The sequence below is a fragment of the Mesocricetus auratus genome, unplaced genomic scaffold, assembly GCF_017639785.1.
Source record: "Mesocricetus auratus isolate SY011 unplaced genomic scaffold, BCM_Maur_2.0 Super-Scaffold_100008, whole genome shotgun sequence".
Taxonomy (NCBI): domain Eukaryota; kingdom Metazoa; phylum Chordata; class Mammalia; order Rodentia; family Cricetidae; genus Mesocricetus; species Mesocricetus auratus.
In genome coordinates this window covers 82,041,894-82,050,203 of record NW_024429192.1, presented here as the reverse complement: position 1 = coordinate 82,050,203, position 8,310 = coordinate 82,041,894, and the positions used below count along the sequence as shown (strand labels likewise).

The 8,310-nt window shown below is 43.3% G+C and overlaps 1 long non-coding RNA gene across 1 annotated transcript; it reads right to left on the bottom strand.

Annotated features, from left to right (window-relative positions):
- Positions 1-2,030: 2,030 nt before the first annotated feature.
- Positions 2,031-7,463, bottom strand: LOC121142034. Its single transcript, XR_005879057.1, has 2 exons — positions 6,862-7,463; positions 2,031-3,547 (listed from the first exon to the last, which is right to left on the bottom strand). It is a non-coding gene; the product is annotated as an uncharacterized LOC121142034 (long non-coding RNA).
- Positions 7,464-8,310: the final 847 nt, after the last annotated feature.

The following is an 8,310-nucleotide window of genomic DNA, read 5'->3' as shown; positions in this document are numbered from 1 at the left end:
ACCTTTTGCCTCTTCTTACTTCATACATATCTTACTTTCACTCTCCCTCCCTGGCTAGCTGGGTGGATAGTATCTGGGTAGCTGGCCCCTGATGCCCTCCTCTCCTTCTTCTCTTATTGCTCCTTCTCCTTTCTCCTATTTATTCTCTGCCTGCCAGCCCCACCTATCCTCTCTCCTGCCTTGCTATTGACTGTTCAGTGCTTTATTAGACCATCAGGTGTTTTAGACAGGCAAAGACTCACAGATTCAGAGTTAAACAAATGCAGCATAAACAAAAGTCACACACCTCAAAATAATATTCTACCACACCACACCTCCTAATAGTGCCACTCCCTATGAGCCTATAGGGGCCATTTTTTTTTTGGATTTTTTGAGTCAAGGTTTCCCTGTGTAGCTCTGTAGCCTTGAACTCACAGAGATTTGCCAGCCTCTGCCTCCAGAGTGATGGGATCAAAGGCATGCATACTGTTTCAAATTAAATAACCAAAAGCAAACACGGTGGTATTCCCTATAGTCCCAGTCTAGAGGTTAAAGCAGGAGAATCAGAAATTCAAAATATAATCCTGGAGCTGGAGAGAAGGCTCAGCCATGAAGAGTGCTGGCTGCTCCTCCAGAGGATCCAAGTTCAATACCCAGCACCCATATGGCAGCTCACAACTGTCTACTCCAGTTCCAGGGAATCTGACACCTTCACACAGTCATACATACAAGAAAAACATCAATGCCCATAAAATAAAAACAATTATATAGGGAGAGCCACAGGCTCATGGACAGAAGAGTCATGATTGGGAGAGCATAGGAAAGAGAATCACCATGTATAGCATGATGGTGACCCTGAAGGGAAAGAGACAGTTCAATTCCAGAGAACAAAGGGAGAAAAGGGTGTTGCTTTCAGTCATTTAATTCAAGGTTGTCTTCATATTGGAGGGGCTGGGCTTCCAACTGTAATGGGGATAGAGAAAAATGGAACTCTCTGAGAGCTGTCAGGACACATCAGGTCTCTGTAGCTGGTCTTGAGAGACTGTTGGGTTGTGGCCCGATTGGGGTGGGGAGGGAGCAGCAGTTAGAGGATCTGGGTTCTGGTATTATCCTGAGCACTCCTTTGCAATCAATCCCCTTTGTTTTGTTGATTTTTCTTTAGACTTCTCTGAGGTTGGGACTCAGGCAGCCATGGATGACCTCTACCTTGCAGTGTAGCACAGGTTGACCTGCTCCTCCCGCCTCCACCTCCCCCAAGAGCTGGGATTTCAGGCATGAGTGACATACTGAGTTTATTTGGTTATGTTAAGTATCAAACCCACAGCTTTAGAAAGACTAGATAATATTCCCTGAGTTACACTCCCAACCTTCCTACCTCTTCTAAGAACAATCCTGAACCTTTGCTTCCAGCAGTCTGAACTGAGGTCATTCTCGTCAGAGGACCTCTGATCTTAGTGGTTATTTCCCTTCATTACTTATCACCATTACTTCCCTCCAGAGAGAAGCTCCAAGTCTCTTCCCTCTATTTCTTGAGGTTAATTAGGTACCTGGTTTGCTGTCTGTCATATGCCCCACCCAGTCCCTCTTCTTGACACCTGCAGTGTATATACTTAGGATGCAGATGCTGGAGGTGGGATAGTAAACAATTTCATAATTCCAAGAGAAGACCTGAAACAGACTTGGAAGGAAGATGGTTACACAGCCACAGGTCCCGCAGAGAGAGGGGTTAGTTCATGGCAGGCAGGGTCAGTGGGAAATCCTAGATTGGATTATAGGGCAGAAGATAATGAGGGCCAAACCCAGCATGTGGTAATGTGGGCCTCTAATCCCAGCAAATAGGATAGTGACATCAGTACTCCCACTCTTCTACTGTGAGAGGACAGGCATCCTGGCATATACAAAGGAGAACAATTGACCCTGCCTCTAGAGAAGGTAAAAGGCAAGAACCAATGCCCAGGGAGGCCCTGTGGCCTGCATACATGCACCATGTCATGTGTCACCCCCACTTACACAAACACACACACAGAGATTAAAAAGAATGAGACTGGGCAGAGATTCTGAAAGAGTCTTTAATGGTATTTCATGGTCTCATGTACCCATATAGCATAACAGAGTTGTACAGCACTGAGCTAACAGCCACCCTTCCTTTCTGTAGTTTGGCAGAAGGAACCCACAACTTCGTGCACATCAGGGTAGCACTCTGCCAACTGTGTTTGTTCCTCAGTCCTAATGACCTTACTTTAAATGTTATATCACATTCATTTATCTTATGCGCGTAGGCATGCAGGCCTTAGTACACATGTGGAGATCAGAGGACAACTTGGAGGAGTTTAACATGGGGGTCTTGGGGCTAGAACTTGGGTCATCATTAGGGTTTACCTGCTGAGCCATCCTTTCTTAATAACCCTTCCTCTTTGTCTGTAGGAGGCATATTGACTCGACAGGTAGTGACCAAGTCATCAGGTCCCAGGACCTCTGACTCTTGTGGTTAAGCCTGCTGCCAGCTCCCCACCAAGAGGATCTCCACAGAAAGAGGAGAATTCCCAATAGTCTCCGAGTTTCTTTCATCTATTTTTTTTCAAGGTGAGTTAAGACATTTGGCTTATCAGCTGTCCTATGCCCACAGCCCCTTTCCTAGACATCCATCCTTATTAAGGATGCAGATGTTGAAGGGTGGTTGGTAAAGATCTTACAACCTCAGGAGGGGATCAAAAGGAAACTTGGAAGGAAGATGGTTATACAGTCACAGATCCCACCCAGAGAGGGCGTGGCCCATGGCTAGGCATGTACTAAGTAACAGAACGCAAGTTGATAGGAGAATGCTCAGTGTGCAGATGTACAAATACAGTCTCAGCACTCAGGAGCCCGATGCAGGAGAATCACAAGTTCAAGGTCAGGAGGCTACGTGGAAAGTTGCAGAGTAACACATGCTCTCAAAACAACAAAGTAGAATATGGGGGACAGTCTGAGGTAGAGTCTTTGCTGGCATTGCTGAGGAAAAGGCAACTTGGGCACAACAAGCTGCTTAGCACTGGCAAACTGGAATAGTTCAGTGGCTTTGGGTCTAGAAGTTGCGGCTAGTTGCCTGATATCTGGCCCTGGTTGAGTTAGGGGAAGAGAAAAACTGGTTTGAGTATGAGATTTAAGTCAGGAAGTTGTTGGGAATGCAGACTCAAGATTGGTTAGTTTGTTTAGGATAGCCACGCCCCTAGTAGAGAGCAGGAGGGTTTTTTTTTGTGACCCCAAACAATAACCTACCCTAAAAGCATTAAGTCTCCCCTAAACCTTCAAGCCTTGAGAAATGCCAAAACATCCTAAGATACAGAAAGTAAGTTGGGTGTGGTTATATACACCTGAAAACCCAGCACTCTGGAGGCCAGGGCAGGAGGCTTGCTGTTGTAACTCGGTGGGATTAGAAAATGAGACCCTGTCTCAAAATACAGAACAGAGCTGTGCATGGTGGCACATGCCTATAATCCCAGCACTCTGGAAGCTGAGGCAATATGACTGCCAATGAGTCCAAAGCCAGGCTGTTCAATGTGGTGAATTCCAGGCCATCCAAGGATACCTAAAAATAATAAATAAATAAATAAATAAATAAATAAATAAATAAATAAATAAATAAATAAATAAATAGAACACAAGGGGAGTTGTTAATAAGTTATCTGAGCATGTAGCTTAGTATCTGCCTGTAACACCAGCATGTGGAAGGCTGAATCAAGAAGTTCATGAATTCATTAATTTGTTATTTTGTTTATTTTTCTGTTGTTATTTTGAGGTGATGTCTTATACATAGACTTAGGCCAGAATGGATAGAAGTTACTATGTAAGCCATAGGCTGTGGCTCAACTATAATGAACTCTTTTTGTCTCAGCCTTCTAAGTGCTGGATTTTCAGGCCTGAGGTATGACATCAAGCTAGAATTTCAGGTTTGAGCCACCTTGAAATATGATTAAGACTCTGTTTCAATAATACCACTACCATACCCCCTGCCTGCAATGAACTAGTATGCAGAAATACCATAAAAAAGAGACAGAGGAGCAAGCATAGCAGACAAACCCAACTGAGGAAGCTTCTTTTAAGCTGTCACTTCAATTATTAAAAAGCTGGGCGAGGTACCATTGTACTGTAGTCCCAGATACTCAGCAGGCTGAGTCAGGGGGATCACTTGCACTCGGGGATTTAAAACTAGCCTGAGCAACATAACCAGATATCATCTCTAAAAATAGTTAAAGGTCAAATGTGGTGGCACTTAGGAGGCTGGGGCCTGAGGACTGTTGAGTTCAAGACCAACTATGGCTAAAAAGGGATTTCAGGCTAGCGTTGTCTACACTATGAGATGCTGTCTCAAAAACAAGGAAGAGAGTGCCAGGGATGTGACTTGGTATAGTGTCTGTCTAGTATGCAGGAAACCTGGGGTTCAATCTCTGGTATCACATAAAACCAGATAGGTGGTGCACTCCTAAAATCATAGCATTCAGGAGGCAGAAGCAGGAGGATATGGAGCTCTAAGTCATCCTTGCCTACTCAGCAGGTTCCAGACTAGCATGGACTATATGAGACAATCAATCAATCAAATCAACAAATAAATAAAATTAAAATCACCCTACATGCCAAAGCAACACTGAGCAAAAAGACCAATGCTGGAGGTATGGCCATATTTTAAGGTATCTTACTAAGTCCTAGTAACAAAACAGCATGGCATCTGCACAAAACAGTTAGGTAACTGACTAGACTAGAGACATGAATTTAAACCTATATAGTCAACTGGTTTTTGTAAAAGATGCCTGAATATACACTGGGGAAAAAACTCTTTCAGCAATGTTGGGGAAACTAGCTCTGCACATGAAGACAAATGAAACTATATCTATATCTTCTTTCCCTACTCAAAGTGGACCTGAGGGCCCGATTAAGACTAACTCTGAAACTATCAACTAGGATACACATGATAAGACATGGACCAGGACTTTCTGAAAAGAACGCCAATCACTCAGAAATACTGCTAACAATTAACATCACTGCAGAAAACTAAAAGCAACAACGGAATCAAGACATCCTTCAGAATGGGAGAAAATCTTTGCTGACTACATATCTGACTTGGGATTTATATCCACAATATCTACAATTAATTTAAACAACCCGATCAATGAATATGCTAATGAAATGATCAGTCAGTTCTGAAAAGATACAGAGAGCCAACAAACTTGGGAGAAGAGGGGTGGGTGTGATTTCAAATCAGAGTTTGGAAAATGGCAGTAGCTATCCTTCAAGATGGTTCCTACCAATAGTCACTTTTGGCTGTCATACCATTGCCAAGTTCCCTCTCCCTCTGTTGAGATTGGTCTGTGTGATCCCTGTCACAGAATGAATACTATGTGATTTTAAGATGGGTTCAAAAGACACAATGGTAGATATTATGTCCCTCTCACCTCTGTCTTAAATAAATAAAAAAAATCACACTAATTTTTGGACTTTTGGAAACTCAAGTAAATAAGTATTTATTTAGGTGTAATTTGTGGCACAGGAAGGTAAGTTAAACTGTATTTCAAGCATCATGATGGCATGCAGGCTAGCCAGTAAAAATTTTGTTTACTTGCTACTAAGCAACGCTTATGATGTCATCAGGATTAGAACCCTCACTAGGTAGATCCTTACCTACACAGTGACAGTTAGCTCAGATTCAGCTTGACTTGACAGGTGAGCACAACTACTTTTGCTCTCTCTTCCTCCTTCTGATTTGGTGATCCTGGGGGTCCAACCCAGGGCCTCTGCCTAACCTAGGCATGCAATCTACCATTGAGCTACATCCCCACCACTTCTATTGTGGTTTTTTTTTTCTTCCCTTCAATTTTCTGACACAGGGTATCACTCTATACTCTACAGCCCAGGCTGGTCTAAAATACACAGTGTAATCCAGGTTAACCTCTAAATCAGTGATCCTTCTGCCTCAATCTCCCAAGTGCTAGAATTACAAAAGTATACCGCTATACCTGGCTATCATTTCCCAAAAGTAAATAACTACGGAATCCTCACTGAAACTGGTTCTTGCTATTCCTTGAGTTAACCAAGACATCATACATGGTGATTTCCACAGTTAACTGCTGGAAAGATAGGATTGTTCCAGTTTCTACCCTAGCAGCTTTGAGGTTTTAATGTCAGTACAAGAGGCAAAGGACATGCCATTACAAGCTTGTTGTTTAAAAAAGGAAAATAACAAACTTTTCATGTAGCAACACAAAGCTTCTGACAAAGCTTTAACATGAAAACTTAGCCAGGCATGGTAGCACAACCCTGTATTCCCAGCACCTAAATAGGTTGAAAGATGAGGGGTTTCAAGGCTAGCATCTGCTGCATACTAAGTTTAAGGCTAACTGGGCTAAAGGGCATCTAGTCTGCAAAAAACAAAAAAACAAAAATTAAAACAAACAAAAAAACAATCCCCTAAAGAAACTGGCATGGGCCGGGCGGTGGTGGCGCATGTCTTTAATCCCAGCACTCGGGAGGCAGAGGCAGACGGATCTCTGTGAGTTCGAGGCCAGGCTGGACCGACAGCCTCCAAAACAATAGAGAAACCCTGACTCGTAAAACCAAAAAAAAAAAAAAAAAAAAAAAAAAGAAAGAAAAGAAAGAAACTGGCATGGTGTCTCAGGCTTGTAATTGCAGCATTGTGAGGCAAAGAAAGGTGCAGTACAAGTGTAGGGCCTGTCACAGCAGGACCTCGTCTCAAAATAAATGAGGGGGAAAAACACCTTATACTTCTAGCACCATTATAATAGTGAGTCCTCAAATAATGTCAGTTTTACTCAAGGTTTAAACATTTTTATTATATTCACGCACACGCACGCGCGCACGTTGGTGAATAAGGATGAAGTTTTACTTAACCTGTGCCACGGTCCTTCATTTGGGGAGAAGATCGATGTACCCAATTTGCAGGTTCCAAGTGACATTAAATACGCTGGCGTATTAACAGCAGGTTCTCAGGAACTCGTACCCCGGACTGTAATCTCCTTTGGTGAGCTCTGATCCTTTAGTCTTGGCTCCTAGGAGATTTGGTTCAAATTAACCTTGCACCAACTGTCTTTTTTTTTCAGATCGATATTACTCGACTGTCAAGTCAGCGAATCTGTGCGTCCGCTCCGGATAGTTTTTTGTTTTTTGTTTGTTTTTGTTTTTTTGGGTTTTTTTGTTTTTTTTTTTTAACTGAGGTGAGCTGGAAAGACATTCTCCAAAATACTTCGCGCGGTCCTTAGCTAGAGCCACAGTTCAAGCTACTTTAGATTCACATCCCCGTCCCTTCACCATCGCCAGGGGCTGGGTACGAGGGGATTAGTCAATATCGGGCAAGAGGGTCCACAATTCCCGAAGCATCACAGTATTTGAGCTCCTAGAGTCAGGAGTTGTCCGTTAGTAACGCCCACTGCGCGCGGGACGCAGGGACAGCCCGCATGCTCACTGTGCTTGGGCCCCCACTGGGCACCCGTAGAGTTGGGGCTGGGCACACTAACCGGAAGTGTCCCCTCCCCGAGCGGAAATTCTGCATTGGCCTCTTGCGCCTGATGGAGCTAGAACTTCCGCCGGCTCCACCCCCTCAACTTCCGGTAGGAAAGACTGGGTTGGTCCCACATGGGTGAGAACTGGCTGGAAGATTTTAGTAGTGTCGTTTGGGGTGACAAACAAGGGTCCCATTAGAAGACCAGGCAGCCATGAACTCAGACTTCATCTTCTACTGCCCTTGCAGACTCTTTCAGAGAGCCTTCCCTTTGACTATCACACCTAATTTCAGTCTTTATGCTCCAAAAGTAAGCACTGTGTTCAGAATGCTCTCCTAGTTTATATTCCTGAACACTACACATCCATGTAATATATATTTTAAAAATCACCTAGGTTTGATTCTTTTGTCTTACTCGAATATCATGAGTAGGGAGCCTGGTATGATGGCTATGTCATTAATCCCAGTACTAGGAATTGATTGACTTGGAAGCAAGTGAGCCAAGAGTTGTAGATCATTCTGGGGTATATAGCCCATTTAATGAGAGCTTTGAGCTACAGTTTCAGAAAAAGGGAAAGAGGAAGGATAGAGGAGAAAAGGAAAAAAAAATGAAATGGTGAGTAGGTGAGAAGTCACTGGTTTGCTGTTTGCTAGTTGGCCTGGAACACCAAATTCAAAATATGAGCTAGTCTGAACTATCTTAAGTCTTGAGATTCATAAGCTTATGGTTCTGTGCCCTGACTCCAACCCATAGTCTACTCTTCATATTACCACCTAAGGACTGCCATACTTATAAAAATTAAATATAGCAAAACATTTGTGGGCCTAACATTGGAAAAGTA